General features: G+C 35.4%; 1 protein-coding gene across 2 annotated transcripts in view; it reads left to right on the top strand.

Moving 5' to 3' along the window:
• The window catches only part of LOC123876185 (ras association domain-containing protein 10), a 129,377-nt gene that overhangs the window by 65,063 nt on the left and 44,423 nt on the right, over nt 1-19,891 (top strand). Inside the window, exons 1-2 of one of the 2 annotated variants that reach the window (XM_045922358.1) lie at nt 14,625-14,694; nt 15,880-15,902. The exons of the other annotated variant lie outside the window; for it this stretch is intronic. The gene's annotated coding sequence lies outside the window, so the exon portion shown is untranslated. Of the gene's footprint in view, nt 1-14,624; nt 14,695-15,879; nt 15,903-19,891 lie in introns of those variants that run through there. 2 annotated transcript variants of the gene reach the window in all.

Raw genomic sequence — 19,891 nt, 5'->3', positions numbered from 1 at the left:
AAGAAAAGAAGAAGATAGAGATCTAGGAGGTCAGCATGATGTAATGCCACGCAGTTCCGTGCTCACCTTGGCAGACATGGGGAGGTTATTTTAGTCCGTGCAAGTCGGACACACCCTGCCAGCAGGCAGATGTCCGTAGGGATTTTTTCCTCCCCCGAAGAAAAAAAAAAAAAAAAAAAAGGTACTTGTACATCCTACGTGCACAAACTGTAGATCAAGGTACCGGGTTTAAGTCCCGGATTAGGTCAAAAAACTAATCTTTTTCATCATCATCAGCCTGTGGATGTCCACTGTTGGACATAGGCCTTCCCTAAAGAGCACTGCCACATCCGGTCCTCAGCCTTCCTCATCCAGCCACTTTCCGCCAGCCGCTTTAATCGGTCAATCGTGCTGGAGGGCGTTCCACACTACGCTTGCTTATACGCGGTCTCCACTCCAGGACTCTCCGGCTCCAACGGCCATCGACTCTACGACTGGCATGGCTTGTCCACTTCAGCTTGCTAATAGATTGGGCTATGTTTTTTTACATTGCCCAAAAAGAAAGTGTAAGAATTCAAGGTTGATGTATGTGAGTTTCCACTCCAACTTCCACTCCGTCTATGTGCGCTGCCCCTTATAGTCTAATTCAACCGCCTAAGCATTCAATCAGTATTGAATTACATAGACACGAATTGTAACCGATTGTAACCGTGGATTAGTTCTGGATTATATTTCCAGCAATTTATTTGATTGTAACTTAATGCATTAGGCACCTATTTATATAGTAACTAATGTTTAGGGTTACTGCTACTAAAAAAGGTGGCGACAATTTAGTTATTAAGATTTCGGTCTCTTCTTCGAAGGGTTTGATTCCGGGCACGCCCTCTTGCCGGAAAATTAAAAAAGCGGAGCTCAAAGATTTGTATGTGAATTTTTAAGACCGCGTAACTTTGAAACTACATATTTTTAGAAAAATCTAAAACACTACAGGCACAGATATTAGTTTCTAGAATATGTCTACAAAATTTCATGGACTTTGGTTGCTTAATATTCAAATGAAATTGGAACTACGATTGTATGGAATAAGTGACGGAGAGAGCCCTGTTAACGGTGAAGAAATGTACCTAATTATGTTACTTGGATCATGATCAACTGTTTCCATTTTTTGTAAATTTTTGGGCTGCAGCCAGTTCTCTGTGCCTTTTAAATAAAATAAAATAAAAATTTGATATTCATACCGAATAAACTTTTAGTATTCGCAAAATAAATGGAAGCGTCAAGAAGGTGAAAAACTTATAATAAATAATAGAAACTAGGTGGGTATTATCTACTATACAATATTTCATTAAACCAAAATCAATAAGAATCTGTGTTATAAGTATAGGATACCTAACCGTAAAAGTAATACAAAGTAATTTAGAATTTCAAGGAAACTAAACATTGCGTTTTATTACTATGTGAAAATGTATTAGGAAACGTATTAGCATACATTGCGTTGCGTCATAAAGATTGAAAACATGACAGCACTGAGGGTGCTTCCACGCTCATCTGAATCGGAAACGCTTTAATTCATTTTTCTATATGTAAAGCAGGAATACGCTTGAGTCTTGCTTGTGGTTTCATTATTTTATGAGGTTCTGTTAAGAATATAATATGTTTTTTTTATTAATAATCGCAAATAATAATGAATACGATATGCTATGACAAAAACTCGATATTCTAATTCATTAGTGTGAAAAATTTTGTGTCGATTTTTATAGTCTAAATATATAAAAAGAAAAGTTCTTTTATTCGTACTTTACTCATGGACTGGGTGATCAAGGCCCAGTGCAAACCCTTGGACCTAGAAAGCTGAAAATTTTCCTAGAAATATCTAGGAAAAACAATAGTTTTCATAATGTAGACATAAAAAGGACGGATCTTTTGAATTCTCGCGGGAGCAAAACCGTGAAAACTATCACTAGTCAAGGGACTTTATACTTATAAAAGCATGGCTTTCCTCCAATTAATTCTGTGCCAAGCACGGAATAAAGACGCAGATAGCCTGGTAAAAGTTGCACCTACGTATAAGTGTAGATGCACCCTGAAGATTTATGAATACTTTGTTGTTCATACTTGTTTACAATTTTCTATTTCGCTTTGAAAACTTTACAGCTATTATTATCATTACAGAATTAATATTATTTAGCTATGCAGTAGAATACCTAATGTTTTCTAAAGACTTTTTATATTAGGTACATCGTCAATTAAATAATGAAACTAGATGTCGCCACATCAACAAGAGCAACAAACAACAATAATACCATAATTTCGATCAATTTGAACAATTGCGATTCATAATAATTCAATTCAATTCAATTCATTTATTTAACGGATAACAAGATCCATTTTTGTGTTAGTAACAATAAAAACTTAAAAACTATGTTAGTACTTAAACACTAAGTAATAATATAATCACACCTCACACCTCTCATGCTAGTATATAAACAGAGAGCCAATGAGCGCCAGACCTTCGTTATTTTATAAAAGCTGAAATTCATAACTTAAATTAACCTTTAAACTTTAGAGGTCCTCTGGCAGAGGGTTTCCACGACACATATGATGTATTTCTAATACTATTCCTGAAAAAACATAAAAAAATAAGAATTTATATTTTGACGTAAGAGTTTTTACACCTTTGTTACCTGTTATCTCCCAAAGCCACGAACGATCCAAACTTCATAGTCGCTGATCGCTCCTCCTTGTTTTGGGGACACTACGCAGAGAAACTTTCAGCTTTTATAAAATAACGAAGGTCTGACACTCGCTGGCTCTTAGTCCATAGCCCTCATGATATCAATCAGTCGTTTGCAGTTATCAATAAACTGATTGACCTCACCTATTATATATAAGTAAAATAATATATATATAAGTAAAATAATAGAATAACATTGTTATTTCGTCGAATTCTTAGGTTATTATTTATATAAGTGTAAATGTAGTATAAGTGTACTTATTAAGTGTTTATATTAAATTTAATTTATTAATATTAAATAATAACTAAGCGTGCCTAAAAAACCATAGTCATGTTGTGCGACCATATAGGATTACAATAAGGTCAAAATGTATCAATTTAAGAATTAAGTTAAAGTAATTATTGTAATCTGTTTTGGTTGACAATAAATAAATAAATATTGATATTCTGAAATCATTTTAATGGACTTCAGTTATTTAAAATACAATTTGCATAGTTAGGTAAATAGACATCGATATTTCAAGTATTTTAATAAACAAATTATCTTCATCGATAAATGCAAATAACTATTATTATTTGAGGTATGTATTATCTTACAATCGTGACTTAAAGCGGATTGACTACTTCATGCGAAGCGTAGCTAACAATATATCTGGGTAATATTATGAAAGTTTGCATGTTTGTTAATTACTCCTTCACGCCACAATGACAGAATCGATTTGACGAATCTGCATAGATAGCTTATATCCTGGCTACTTTTTATTCCCAAGAATCTGAAAATTCCTACGGGACTTCTAATAACCTAAATCCACGCAGCCGAAGTCGCTGACATCATATACTTAACTTTTTTTATTTAATTGGTTTCTTGCTTTATTCTTCTCAGTAGGAAGGACACTACGATAAATTCATTGACTATAAGAGTAAAGAAATTATGCTTACAAACTATGCCGACGTACTAAAACCTCTGTACGGGAGCTGTGGCTGTGTGCTCGACCGTAGCAATAGGGAAATTTCCCAACCGAGCGGTGTTGAGCTCGGTGGCGCCAGCTGGGCCAACGGTTGTGCGTCGAAACTCCTATATATAGTGCAATCTGGTAAACGCTCTGTCATTGCGATTGAAAGTTGCGTGTTCTATTTTGAGTTTTTCAATTAGGCTACTCGTGCTGCCATCTAGTGTTTCGAGCGTTGTTGATTTATTGAGTTTTAGAAGCGACATCTTCTTGCGAATGTGGCAACCGCTACACCTCTGTAAATTCATACGTACAGTTGTGTCAATTTCAAAAATCTATTGCCTGTATATTAACATACTAAATATAATATGAAAAAGTGTAATATCAACTGTATGATTGTATACATTTTAGATTTTTTATACATATTATATCCGCGCAGACAAAGTCGCAGGCATCGTCTAGTCTGTAAATAATAATTACCATTAAGAACAGTGTTTAAGTACCACATCCGATTTTTATCGCTTAGCATAACAAGTGGTGCATTATCTTTATAGATGTTTTAGTTTTTGCCCGCAAGTAATTTATGGTGAACTTTATCGATATAAATCCTCGGGAACCAAGTTTTGCAACGGTTACGTTAACTGGCGATGGATTTTAATCCAACTATGTTTATATAAGATGCCAATTAAAATCTTACTAGGCCAATAAAGCATTGATATTTGACGACTAAATATATTTCAAGTTTATTTCACTATCAATTTTACTATTACAAGTTTAACCATGAACATTTCAATTTATAAGATTTATAAATTGTAAGTCTTATCTATCGTACCTACCTATACCTCTCGTACCTATCTTACACGTAAGTAAGTAATATCTTTAACGGTGAAGGAAAATATCGTGAGGAAATCTGCATAACTGAGAGTAATGTTCACAAAGGTGTGTGAAGTCTGCCAGCGTGGTGGACTTTGGCCGAACCTTTCTCATACTAAGAGGAGACTCGAGCTAGCGAAGAATTGATCATGATGATGATGTTGAAAAAGTTTTGATTTTCAAGTCTTTTTTTTTGATCCCGTAGGAACTGTTTGATTTTCTGGGATTATAAGTTGCCTAATTCGATTACAGGGATGCAAGCTACTTTGGTACCTTTCATACAAATTGGTTAAGTGGATGGGTCTTTAGGAATCCCGCGGGAACTCTTTGATTTTCCGGGATAAAAAGTAGCCTATGTCCGTCCCCGGGATATAAGATAACCCTGTACCAAATGTCAGAATCGGTTACACTGTTGGGCCGTGAAAAGGTAGCAGACAGACAGACAGACACACACACACTTTCGCATTTGTAATATTAGTATGGATTATTAGGATTATGATTAGGATGAAGGAAGGCACACGCTGGCTCCCTCTCTATACTGTTTATACCAACGTTCTTGTACAGAGTCGGGGGCGACTACGAGTTTCAATACAATCAGGTACAGTAGGCACACTAATAAGTAATAACTTAACACCTTTATGACAAATTCATTAACGGACAGACAGTCCCAATGAATACATTTATAAATTTCACGCCAGCAAATTATGTTGGGCAAATATGAATTACGAATCCGTAATTATTTATTTACTAATAGCTTATGCCCGCGACTTCGTCCACGTGGCCTACACAATTTTCAAACCCCTATTTTACCCCCTTAGTGGCTTTATTTGAATGTTAACCCTAAAAACGTGGGACGACCTCCTGCCCGCTGGACCGATGACCTGAAGAAGGTGACGGGGAGCGGGTGCATGAGGAAGGCGGAGGACGGTGTTTGGTGGCGCGCTCTTGGAAAGGCCTATGTCCAGCCGTGGACGCATACAGGCTGATGGATGGATGGATGAACGCTAAAAACAAATTGAGAAAATTAGGTTTTTAATGAAAACTGCGTGAAACAGCCTTCAATTTATTCATTCATTCAAAGTTTTTAGTAGGTAGAGATATGCCACTGAGATCGTCCAGAGATGACGATTAGAATAGAATAGAAATAGGTATTTTTTTCTTTTAAATCTCCTCGTCTTTTTCTTCCTTTCGTTCTTCTGAATCGTCAAATGCATCTACCACTTATTTGAAAGTCTTTCTTACCGAGAAGAACCAGCACAAGTGTAAATTAAAAATTTATAACACCCCCGACAAGTGAAGGTTACAGTAACTAGAAAAGAGCTGATAACTTTCAAACGGCTGAACTGATTTTCTTGGATTATAGCTAAGAACACTTTCGATTAAGCCACTTTTCCAACACAAAAAAAACTAAATTAAATCGGTTCATTAGTTTAGGAGCTACAGACAGATACACAGATACACACGTCAAACTTATAACACCCCTCTTTTTGGGTCGTGGGCTAAAAATATTCGTCAGTTGCTCTTTTCATAGATTTGATTTACAAAGTAAATTGCAATCCAGCGCATTGTTGGAGCGAGCTGCAAGCCAGATCTGCGCTCTTTTATCATTTGCATAATATCTAACGTTCTTTAATAAATAATTTTGCCACTGTATAATACCTAGTCTTATTTAAAACACTATAGATAAGGCAATTTAAAGCACATTTATTAACCCAGATCCGGCGTATAAAGACCTTAACAAACGAGACAGATCATTATGCAAACTGTGAGTAGCTCCACTAGTTATTGCTCGCGATTTTGTTTGAAATAGCAAGTCGCAATTTAAAAAAAAACATGACTAGCCTGCCAAAAACGAAGAAAAAAAAACACATTTGAAAATAGCGCAATACAGCCGCCAGATACAATGTTTTCCAAAAAATTTATGACCAGCTCCACTCGGGATGGATGTAAGGATTCTAACAATATACTTACTTGCCCTATAAATCCAAATCTGTTAAGGGATTAAAAAGTTGTGGTTGAATAAATAAATAAAGTCCCATTCATACCTATACCAGGGATATTATTGAGCTCCATAACCGTTTAAGAGCGATTACGCACTGATCCGATCCAAATCCGTGAAAATAATGTCTCTCCGTCATCCGTGACAATATCTCGGATGTGCCTCGGATTTAAATCGGACGAATGACGTACATATATCAAAGATGTCCACTCAATAGCTTGGGTATAGATCAGAGATCGGATTAGTGCGGCAATATCCGAGTTCGTTCCGAGTTTTTTATAATATCCGTATTTTCACGAACTCAGATCGCATGGGTGCGTAATCGCTGTTACGGATAATTTTTTTATTAACCCACCGACCCAAAAAGAGGGGTGTTATAAGTGTGACGCGTGTATCTGTGTATCTGTCTGTGGCATGGTAGCTCCTAAACTGATGAACCGATTTTAATTTAGTTTTTTTTTGTTTGAAAGGTGGCTTGATTGAGAGTTCTTAGCTATAATAGCATCAGGTGGCAGGGCCTCACACCAAAGTCTGTAAATAATGTTCTGTTCAGATAATAAAGATTTTGTTATTATTATAATCCAAGAAAATCGCTTCAGCCGTTTGAAAGTTATCAGCTCTTTTCTAGTTACTGTAACCTTCACTTGTCGGCAGTGTTATTAATTTATAATATACACTTGTTTAACTATTTTTATTTCACTTTTACAATTCCTTAAATACTTTAATATCCGTAACCGAAACCATCCGAAATAATTTAAACCGTTAATTAACAAACAAAAGTAGGTAGGTGCATGATCAGCAATGGACATACAAAAAACACTCTCGTATTCATATTAAGTCCAACAAGGATATAGGTTTATTGAAATCGAAAACCTGCCTTTTATCACCTCGTTTGTAATTGAGTGGTGCAAATTAATTTCGACAGCTTACATTTGTATTAAACTCTCGTTAATGTTTAGTTATGTTATTCTAAGTTCTAATGCAAGACTTTATTCATAAACCGTATTGTAACAAATAGATTAGATAAAACTAATATCCTATATCTTTAATTTTAATATACATAAAAAGGCAAAACTGACTGACTGACTGATCTAACATTACACAGCTCAAACTCGGGCTGAAATTTGGTATGTAGATTGATGTAGATATAGGGGTTGAAAATCCTACCCCTAAGGAGTAAAATAGGGGTTTGAAATTTGTGTGGTCCACGGAGTCGCAGGCATAAGCTAGTATTATGTAAAAGGCGATCATCCATCTTAGCCACATCTCACCATCATCATTATCATCATCCGATAGACATCCATTGCAGGACATAAGTAGGTCGTTTATAGAGACTGCCACACGTCACGATCCTGCGCCGCCTGAATGCAGCGGCTCCCTGTAATTTATTTGATGTCGTTCGTCTACCTAATGATGGTCTTCCAACGCTGGGCTTTCCTGTGTGAGGTCTCTAGTATAGCACCTTGGGACCCCAGTGTCTATCGGTATTTACCCGACTGCGGCAAAGCCAAAAGGGAGGGTTATGATTTTAGCAGTCTATGTAGGTATGTATGTACAGTACAACCAAATTAATAATGCGCATAGAAATGTTCGTCACTGTTCGGCAACGGTCGTATGATACACATGATATTGACTCCTATTTGTTTATAACAAGGTGCAAAATGCAAGTGCATTGTTTAGGGCTCTTACGATTCAATGATTCGGGTGTTTCTGGGAATACGACGAATTTTGCACCTTGTTATAAACAAATAGGAGTCAATATCATGTGTATCATACGACGGTTGCCGAACAGTGACGAAGATTTCTATGCGCATTATTAATTTGGTTGTACTGTATGTATGTATGAGTGTATGTTTGTATCCAGATTCTGTGTGTTCCACCGTAGTGCCTAAACTACTAGGCCGATTTTGATGAATGAAGTGTCAATCGATTCGTCGTAAAAGTCCGGGTGACATAGACTACACTTTATACGAAAAAAATTAACCTATCGGATGTTACATGAAAAAAGTGGGGGTATCCAAATATTTTTTTTGCTATTGTATCGAGTGGGGTGTCAAATGAAAGAGGAAAAAATTCTGAGTTCATAAATATAAATGTACTAATACATTAAAATATACCAAGCGACAGAAAAACAATTTTACCATAATTTCAGCGTTTAGTAAGACGATCGCAATCGGGTTTTAGTTTTCAACTTTATCTTGTTCAAACTATGTGCCCTACCCATTGTCACATCAGCTTCGCAACCCGTTGAGCTATGTCGGTTACTCTGGTTCCCCTACAGATCTCCTCATTTCTGATATGCTCATGTAGAGAAACTCCAAGCATACCTCTTTCCATCGCCCGCTGAGTGACAGAGCTTTCTTATCAGGCCCGTAGTTAGGTTCTAATGAATAGTGTCACATAAAAATATTCAGCTAAGTAACCGAACGACCTTGTTCTGTGAATTCAGATGTACATTAAAATTCATTAAACTTCATTAACATAAAGTTAGAAAAGTTAGACATAAACACTATAAACTAGATATGAGATAGTAGTACCTAGTAAAACACTTGCTATAAAAGGTAAGATCTTTTTAAGGAGTTGTCATTCAAATATTCATGAGTCCAAATTCGTATTAGGCTCAAACTTGTTAAACCGCCTAAGGTCCAAATAAGAGTGGACTCGAAAAACCTTATCTGTTGCTAAAAACTTTTAAGAAATCGGACGTCTATCGGTTGATAAGATGATAATGATAAAGTTTTATCTCCACTCCACTCATCTCCGCTTCGGTGGAAACTCCCAGTCTTGCCAATTATACTGAAGAGGGGTCTCTCCGTCACTCGCTCCATACAAACGTAGTTCCAATTTTATTTGAATATTCAAAGCCCATGAAATTTTGCAGACATATTCTAGAAACTAATATTTATGCCTGTGGTTTTCCAGATTTCTGTTAAAATATCCGGTTTCAAAGTTACGCGGTCTTAAAAATTCGCATACAAATCTTTGAGCTCCTGTAATTTTGAAACTACTTATTATTTTTAGAAAAATCTAAAACACCACAGGCACAGATATTATTAGTTTCTAGAATATGTCTGCAAAATTTCAAGGACTTTGGTTGCTTAATATTCAAATGAAATTGGAACTACGATTGTATGGAGTAAGTGACGGAGAGAGTCCTGTTAAACAGTTTTATTTACTTCAACACTAATTAACTTATCGGATAAGAACTTCACCGTCTAGATTTTGCGTGTTTCTGCTAGGATTTCTGATCTGAGCAGTAATTTATTTGCATAATAATTATAGATTTATCTCGCCATTAGCATTTCAAGTACTAATTTTTATTGCTAAATAATGTAAATAAGGGAAGTAATTTGATAAGGAATAAATTGGGTAATTAAGATCTAAGTAAGTATCTCTTCATGGCCTATAATACCTAGATACCTGTGGAAGATAAGTACATCTTCTTCAAAGCGTACTTTTTCTGACTAAATGTCTGAACAAGTGTAAATCAAAAATTTATAACACCCCCGACAAGTGAAGGTAACAGTAATTAGAAAAGAGCTGATAACTTTCAAACGGCTGAACCGATTTTCTTGGATTATAGCTAAGAACACTCTCGATCAAGCCACCTTTCAAACGAAAAAACTAAATTAAAATCGGTTCATTAGTTTAGGAGCAACGATGCCACAGTCAGATACACAGATACACACGTCAAACTTATAACGCACCTCTTTTTGGGTCGGGGGTTAAAAATCACTAAGATGAAGGGTTTGTTTATTCTAAACTCTTAAAAACAACTATGATGTAGGTAAGTGTTATACTTAGGTAGGTAGCCTAGATGCAGGACCTAAGTTTATATTGTGTAAGGATTTAATTGGAATATTTTATTATTAGGAGCATTGCAAGCATTTACATATTGAATATGTAAATTGAATATGTACTTGAAAAGAGCAACCGCCGAGTTTCTTGTTGGTTCTTCTCGGTAGGAACGGCATTCCGAACCAGTGGTAGATTATTTTGACGATTAAAAAGCACTTGTAAAAGTTTAATTGAATAAAAACATTTTAAATTTTAATTGCACATTCTATGAACTAAACAAAAAGAATGTAAGACCTCTTTTACTGAGCAATTTTAAATACCTACTTACTAAATATTTATTGAACATAACATTTCAATTTCAACAAGTAAAAATATCCGTTAAGTACTTCTTAAAATAACCATGCTATAGGTTTTATAAAAATAATGAAATTCGTTGAATTCTTTATTTTAAGTTTCGTAGATATACAGAATTCAAAATCTGTTTTAATAGAAATGGTAAGTAACTGCTCTTCTTTGATATTTTAATTTTAGAAACAAATCGTACTAATAACTTATATAATGAATGTGATAGTGTGTTTGTTTGTCCTTCAATTACGCCATAACGGAGCAACGGAACTACGTGTTTTTGCATAGATAATAAATATAGAGCTAATAAATATAGAGAATAATAAAGATATAGCTAAAGAAGAAATAGTTACCAACGTGACAATTTTTTAGCATCCAATGCAATGTAAATTAAACTATCACGCAATGTAAAATTCTCTTTTTTACACTGATGCTTCAATAGGTATGCTTTAATTATTATTATTGATGATGATATTATTAAGCTAGATGCTTAGTCATCTGTGCGGTGACAAGTCTCGGTCCTATACTACTTCTATTCTATTTTTGAATTCTATGGTTTTCATGTCACAAGCAAAGGTAGCGCCGACACATAAATTAACAATTTGTATTAATCGACAGTTTAGTGTGTTCATTCCCCTATTTTATAACTTGGATAAAGTTTTTTCATCTCAGTGTGTTCCTAATGTATCGATTTGTAATCAGTGAAGTAGATACGTGATATGGGTTTTAAAAGGATCATGTTTCATACCTAAATAGCTTTTTCAAGCGTTACAATTTCTCAAAATGCTCTCGGTTTGAGTAGGTACGTTAAGAGGGCTCTCTCCGTCACTCGTTTCATACAATCGTAGTTCCAATTTCATTTGAATATTAAGCAACCAAAGTCCATGAAATTTTGCAGACATATTCTAGAAACTAATATCTATGTCTGTGGTTTTCCAGATTTCTGTTAAAATATTCGGTTTCAAAGTTACGCGGTCTTAAAAATTTTCATACAAATCTCTGAGCTCCTGTAATTTTAAAACTACATATTTTTAGAAAAATCTGAAACACCATAGACACAGATATTAGTTTCTAGAATATGTCTGCAAAATTTCATGGACTTTGGTAGCTTAATATTCAAATGAAATTGGAACTACGATTGTATGAAACGAGTGACGGAGAGAGCCCTGTTAACATTATGTCAGTCAGTCAGTTTCTCGTTTTATATTGAAGTTACTTACTTATTTTCTATATGATGCTTTGACGCGTGGATTTAGGTTTTTAATATCTCGTAAAAAATCTTCATTATACACATAATATAAGCTATCTCCATTTGAAATTCTAACCTTATCGTGTATCGTGAAGGTGTAACAAATATCCAGACTTTAACATAGATTTTTATTAAAAAAATTGTAGAACATTATTTTTTAAAATAAAATAAATATAAAATTTATAAAAAAAATAATGTTCTACAATTTTTTTAAGCTCACCTGGTGGTAAGTGATGATGCAGTCTAAGATGGAAGCGGACTAACCTGGAAGGGGCTGGCAGTTTTTATTAAACCCGCACCCTTTGGTTCCTCCACGGCATCATACCGGAACGCTAAATCGCTTGGCAGCACGACTTTGGTAACTAGCCACGACCGAAGCCTCCCACCAGACCAGACCAGTGATTTGGAAATTATAAAATGCCAAACCCTGCCGGGAACAGAACCCGGGACCTCCCACTAATAAGACCACAGCGCTTACCTCTGCGCCAGGGAGGTTATAAAAATTATATTATTCACGACTACAGATAATGTTAGAATCACACTATCACACTAATATTATAAAGGCGAAAGTTTGTATGTGTGTGTGTGTGTGTGTGTGTGTGTGTGTGTGTGTGTGTGTGTGTGTGTGTGTGTGTGTGTGTGTGTGTGTGTGTGTGTGTGTGTGTGTGTGTGTGTGTGTGTGTGTGTGTGTGTGTGTGTGTATGTTTGTTACTCCTTCACGCAAAAACTACTGGACGGATTTGGTTGAAATTTGGAATGGAGATAGATAATATCCTGGATTAGCACATAGGCTACTTTTTATCCCGGAAAACCAAAGAGTTCCCACGGGATTTCAAAAAACCTAAATCCACGCGGGCGAAGTCGCGGGCATCATCTAGTGTTAGAATAATCTATTTTATGTACAAAATAGGTTCATAGTAGAAAACAGAGAACAGAAATCGTGATTCGCAACTTTGTCACTGCAATTTGAACGGTAAAAGGCGCAGTGCGACAATCGCATAAGTATATCACTATAATAATATATACTATGTGGGTCTATAGGTCTGTGTGTAAGTGGAGTGGCTCATAATAAAATGTTTAACACGAAATATTGCTGGTTTAAAGCCGATTCACACCAAGCACGTACACGTGACAAGCGCGTATTGATGCGCGTGAATCCGTAGACATAACTGCACGCATTACGTCTACGCGAACGTTTACGCCACGCAAGCGGTGTGCCACGTCTTATAACAGTTCCATATATTACAACGCAATGGTACGCGTTACGTCTTCGTTTATGCAACGCATACGCGGCCTGTGTGGCCGGCGCTTTACGCGTCTACGGCCGTGTGTTTTTTTTCTCCAATATAAGTTAGTCCTTGATTGCGATCTCACTGAGTGACTATGCAGACTACGATGCAAGCGGGGTAACTTAGAAGAGGTATGGTAGTTTCATTAAACCCATACCCCTGATTGGTTAATGTTTATAGCTCGTTCACACAGGCTTCGTAAGCGTTGCGTAAGCGTAGACGTAGCGCGTGCCATTGCGTTGTAATGTATGGAACTGTATGAGACATGGCACACCGCTTGCATAAAGTGTCGACGTATCCTACGCGCGTCACTACGCACGTGTCACGTATACGCAATTTGTGTGAATCGGCCTTTTGGTTGCAATCTACGTCTAACCGGTGTTGGTTTTAGAAGCCACCATGATCCAAACTTCATAGACACTGATTGTTCCTCCCGCTCCTGTAGGGGACAATGCGCAGAGAAACTTTCAGCTTTTATAAAATAACGAAGGTTTGGCACGCGCTGGCTCGTAGACCATTATCTATTCAAAGAATTTCGCTCAAAAACAGCGCTTCCAAACGACACCAGTAAAATATCGATTGGAATCGCACTTGAAAAGTGATCAAGCCCAAATCTACTCAACCATTCTGTATGGTGCATAATAAATACTAATTCGCATTTGGAATTACCACCACCCCCATCATGGCTGTACGCATTCCGTTCTAGATTTAAAAGCCTATTACGACGAACACTACCTTTTTAGGATCTACTCCTATAGATAATTCAGATAACAGCCAAACATCCATTGCTGGAGTATGGGTTTAATGAAAACTGCCATGCCCCTTCCAGGTTAGCCCGCTTCCATCTTAGACTGTATCATCACTTACCACCAGGTGAGATTATAGTCAAGGGCTAACTTTGCGTCGTTGAAAAAGTAGCCTATAGTTACTCCTTGTTACGCCTCTACTTATCTGTGAAAGATCCTGTAAATTCTTAAAGAGATTTTCATTTATTTTTATGCATAATAGTTTTTGAATTCGTGCAAAATGTCGAAAAATTACCGAGTACGGAACTCTCGGTGCGCGAGTCTGACTCACACTTGACTGCTTTTTTAAGGTTACCACACAAGTACACTATCGATTAGGATCGTTCTTGAAAAGCGATCAGGACGAAATCCAATCAATCATTCTGTGTGGTGCATAATTAATAGTTCGCCTTTGGAATCACCACCACCCCACGGCAATTTGTCTACCGCCACGAATAGGCGGCCTTATCAGTGTATCATGGAAATAGGGGTACGAAATAATCAATATTTTGCTACCCCACCCTGCAACGCATGCGTGGTGGTACCAGTTTCGTGGTGGTGGTATTATGACGTGGGATCGTGGACACCATTTTGGAAAACCACGCTCCATTCTAACGCAAAAGGTTGAAGAAGTAGCACCATTTAAGATGGTCACCATACAGCCTGATAGGACATGGGATTTCCACCCACCATGTAAGTTACCACCTTGAACTGGTTTAGATAATTTATCGAAAATTCTAGATGGTCCTTGTTTTCAAATAAGGTTAGGTTTCACTAGCTATTACATTTGATAGAGCATAGAATAGTAGCCACTGTGTTTCACTAATTTTTAAAACGCTTAAAAAGTGCTAGATAATTCTATAATGTAAAAACATAATGTAAGGTTTATAACTATTACGCTAATCATCTTTAAAAGAATTCTCAACTATCAAAATTAGTGTTAAATTAAGGTTGGGTTTCATTAGCCAAGCTCTTTTGCAATTTTAAAAATACCTACTTATTTTAAAATAAGGTTAGGTTTAACTAGCAATATCTTCCAATATTAAAATAAATCGTGCGTGCTAGAGTGTTAAAAATGTAGTACATTTCGTAGTCGGTATCTCAGTAATGCTGTAATTAGGACCATGTTCCTATGTGAATTAAGAATGTGGTTTACGCGTAAAAGCTCTATATTTGGAACGGTTTCTTTTTTAACTAAAACTTTTTCATTACATTTTCGCAATACATAATTGTACTAAAAATCTATCGAATCTATAGCGTTCGAGATATTTGTAGCAGACCAAGTTGATTAATAAAATAAAAATTCCATTATTACTTGAAATAATATTATAACTTAATCTAAAATATCTGTACTGAGTTTTTTTGGATTGACGGCGCGTAATTTAAAGATACCTACTAGCACAGATGCTAGACTTCATTTCACATCTCCAATTTAATATGTTATTATGCGGGTTATAAGTGCTTTAATTTGGCGAGAATAAAAACATTTCTTTAATCATTTATTTCAACGGAGCAATAGTTTGACTTGATTATTGCATGAATATAGTCAAAGATCTGAGTAACACAGGTAACTTTTTATACTGGACAATTAAAGACATCCCGCGGGTTTTCGAAAAAACTAAATTAAGTAACTAAAACAATAAAACAAGTTTCTGTAACTTTTTATTGCATGAAAGGCTTGGTTGCCTATAACTGCTCGAAATTCCATTTGGCTTTAATATTTTTTGAATATGAAAGATGGCTATGAAAGATAGATAGAAGGTACAGATTCAATAAGTATTCGATATATAAATAAACTTTTGAGAACGGACCAATAAATTCTATGAAAACTTGTTTAATTACTTAGTTTCTTTACTAATTATTTATGTAATTTTGCAGAAACAGCACAACTGAGGGGACTGGTAAGACACGTTTCAAGATTTTGAGCACAAACGCTTATTTTACATACAATGCTGTAAATAATTAAAGTAAATACATAGTTAAGTGTAAAAGTATACCGTGGACGTGTACCAACATTTCTATGTACACAAGTATTGAATAAACATGCTTCGCAAACACACATTATTTGTTTAATGCCTCACCTATCCATATTATGTTAGGCTGCAATCCCATTAGCGCGATCGTCTTGCACACATAGTTAAGGTGCGTTTCCACTAGCCTCAATAAATCAACGGTTTAATGAGCGTACTGAATTCTGAAAGGTCGGTCGGTTCAAACTCCACCCGTTGCACTATTGTCTTACCTACGTCTAGCATTAACTTTATGCTTACTTTGAGGGAATATTAGTCATGATTAACGTGCTATTATTCTTTAAAAAGAAAAAACTAAAACGGAACTGAAAGGAGACGTGTTCAATCGGATTAATGTTAGATGACGTGATAATTGTATTAAGAGTTACGACATGTCTCAGTTATCTGATTGGTTGAAAATATATGCCTCCGCTCATCTCCGCTTTTTTTTCTGTGGAAACACAGTAAGAGTTGAAACAATTTTCATTGGGTGTTTTGGTCTCCGGTGGCTTGTCTCTTCTTAAACTAGGGACTTGACATTATTTCAAATGACAGAGAAGGATATTTCCTTAAAAACTTCTTCTTCTTACTTCCAGTTATAAATTTAATACAGAATATTTTTAACTATTTAGCTTGTTAAAGTGACATTTGTTAAGCACTTGGTTCAAATAGTTTACTATATACACTATACGCACCTAGTGTGTAACTAGGGGTCGCTAACTCGTGCAATTTAATTAACTTCCGCCCCACCTTTGTTTTGGCTCTGCCTTTGCCCAACGGGATCATAACGAGTGGTGCGCAATTAATTAAAATTCTATTTACGACACGAGTCACCTAAATAGTAAAAACGTGTTAAAAATAGGAATTAATATTCTTTAATTTTACTAAGATGAATGCTTTTTAGGACAAAAAATTTATTTTTGTGTATTATCTCAACTTATCACCGCCCCACTTACAAGTCTGGGTCTCCTCTCCGAAAAAGAAAGGCTTAGCATATTATGATTCCCCACGCTGCTGGTGAAATGGAATGGCTGATTTCACATGGGTACCTATACCTGTGAAAACATTATAAAAATTCACAGACATGAAGTTTCCTCACGATGTTTCCCTTCACCAGTAAGCATATTGTGATATTTATGACTTAAGTAATTCATTATTTACTTATTTTTATAATATACTTATTTAGGACTAAATCCAAAACAAGAATAAGGTTCGATATAGGTACTTAATATTAAGGCCCACTTGCGCTAGGTAACTTAAACTGATTTTGTTATTTTTTAATGCAGTTTCTTTTTAACAACCGCATTACTAAGTAAGTAAATCAACTTAACTGTCTTTGTGCAAGAGGACTTTAGTGAAAAATAACCAATATTCTTTGCTCTAATATTAATTGTCAAATGTCAACTAGATTCCGAAAAATAAGCATAAATCTTATTAAAGGAACCGTACCTTAATGCGCAAAGCTATCCCTGTTCTTTTGCTGTAAGATGATATTATATGCATACGAGTAAAGTGATGCTTTAATAATAATATTTCGGTAGTTTTTCGTTAGCAAAGCTCCCTATTAGTAAACAGTAATCATTATAATCCATCCATACTATCCATACTAATATTATAAATGCGAAAGTGTGTCTATCTGTCTGTCTGCTACGTTTTCACGGCCCAACCGCTGAACCGATTGTATTGAAATTTGGTACAGACATGGGCTACATCCCGTGGAAGGACATAGGCTACTTTTTATCCCGGAAAATCAAAGAGTTCCTGCGGGATTTAAAAAACCGAAATCCAGGCGGGCGAAGCCGCGGGCATCCTCTAGTATTATTATATAAAGACTAACAATTAAGTTTTGTTTATACCGTAGAAAAATTTAAGTCAATAGGCGGCTTTATATTAACCCCCGACCCAAAAAGAGGGGTGTTATAAGCTTGACGTGTGTATCTGTGCATCTGTCTGTGGCGTCGTAGCTCCTAAACGAATGAACCGATGTTAATTTAGTTTTTTTTTTTGTTTGAAAGGTGACTTGATCGAGAGTGTTCTTAGGCTATAATCCAAGAAAATCGGTTCAGCCGATGAAAGCTATCAGCTCTTTTCTAGTTTTCTTATAGAGGTTTTTGTGTCAGGGGTTTTGAATTTTGAGTTATCATATAAATAATTAGCCTTCTATGAAAGCATTTTAAAAGTAAGCGTTCAAGAACCTTCTACACATTGACTCGACACTCAGCTAGTGTATTCAAGTATTTACTACCTCAAAAAACATGATTACAGGAACTTATTAAAGTGAACAATATTTTTATTTTTACCCACTAATATTAATTAGGTATATAAATAATAACATTTTTGTAATTAAAATAAGCTCATATTTAATTCAGTTAAATTATAATTACTTACCATTTAAGTATACCTATCACTCGTAATTAATGCAAGACATTGTTATTAGCTTTTTATTTACTCGTGCATGATTATGACGTCATAACGATAAACATGTAAAATTTTACATCTTTATCGTTATGACGTCATAACATATTTCACGTATAATATACGTGAAATATTTGATGTCTGTTACATTTCCTACATCATCTATATTTACATAATATTATGAAATATTATAGTGTTTTTTTTTGTATTAATAAAATATTACAATAAAACTTAAAAATAGCCTTATCTAATTACATTAACATTTAACTACGAATATAATATCTTCATCCGCATGAATTCAGGTCTTTAAAAATCCAATGATATCTTTTTGATTTTCCTGAAAAAAAAAAAAGTAGTCTGTATCCATTTCCAGGATTTTATCTATCTGTACCAAATGGATGATGCCCGCGATTTAATCCACTTGAATTCAGGGTTTTGTAAATCCCGGGGCAAATCTTTTTTTCCGGGATAAAAGTAGTCGTCCCCGGGATGCAAGCTCTGTAATTTTCATCAAAACTTTTAACAGATGGGACGTGAAAACCTAGCAAATAGATACAGAGACACGAAGACGGACTGACTGGCAGACAGACGGACAGACAGGCAGACACGCTTTCGCATTTATAATATCACTAAGATTTAAAATTTTAGTTAGATTAGGTTTATGGTATATGTATTTCTACCCAGCACCTATACCATTCCCCTTGATGCATTGGATTTGGTGGATATAGTCGTAATTGGCACTGGAAGACTCAATGACGCCCAAGTGCTGGTTAATTCTAAATAAGGTTGTTTTTATTTCCTCCTTACCATAAGCATCATAGTTCCCCCTAACAATTTTTTACTAAAGAACCGCGAGGTATCGTAAAGATCTGCGCTCCAATAGCGGGTGTTATCAGAACGCTAGCAAAAAAGAAGATAATATGATATGATACTACAAAAAAACTCAAAAAGTTCGCGATTGCAAAGAAAATATGATGCTAGAGGTCAACGAACGTTGCGTAGATGGATGGGTCGGGATACATTGCGGGTTTGAAAAATACTAAATAACTAGAAGTACAAGTACCTACCTATAAGACAAATGTAAAAGTAAAAGGCTACATTTTTGCTAGTTTTCTAATTACATACAGTATAATCGAATTGCTACTTAATAGTACCTAAGTTATATATTTTCCTTAAACCTATTCAGTCTTCAAGATGTTATCTATGATTTTATCGACGCTATCAGGTTTCTTGACTTTGATCTCCACAGATGTCCATTGATAAAATATTAAATTATACAAATCGATCTATAAACTAAATCAAATACAGCTTAATATTCCTAAAAAGTGAAATAGCGATGTTTATTTTTGATATTACCCATAAATTATAGATTATGTTTCTAAAACGGTATTAAATAGTGCCAATTTATGTGATAATGGGTCGAAAATGGGTATCTAGTGATATTTTTATACCGCATCATCAAGCTA

This window comes from Maniola jurtina, chromosome 21 (assembly GCF_905333055.1).
Source record: "Maniola jurtina chromosome 21, ilManJurt1.1, whole genome shotgun sequence".
Taxonomy (NCBI): domain Eukaryota; kingdom Metazoa; phylum Arthropoda; class Insecta; order Lepidoptera; family Nymphalidae; genus Maniola; species Maniola jurtina.
This window is presented reverse-complemented; position numbering and strand designations above follow the sequence as displayed.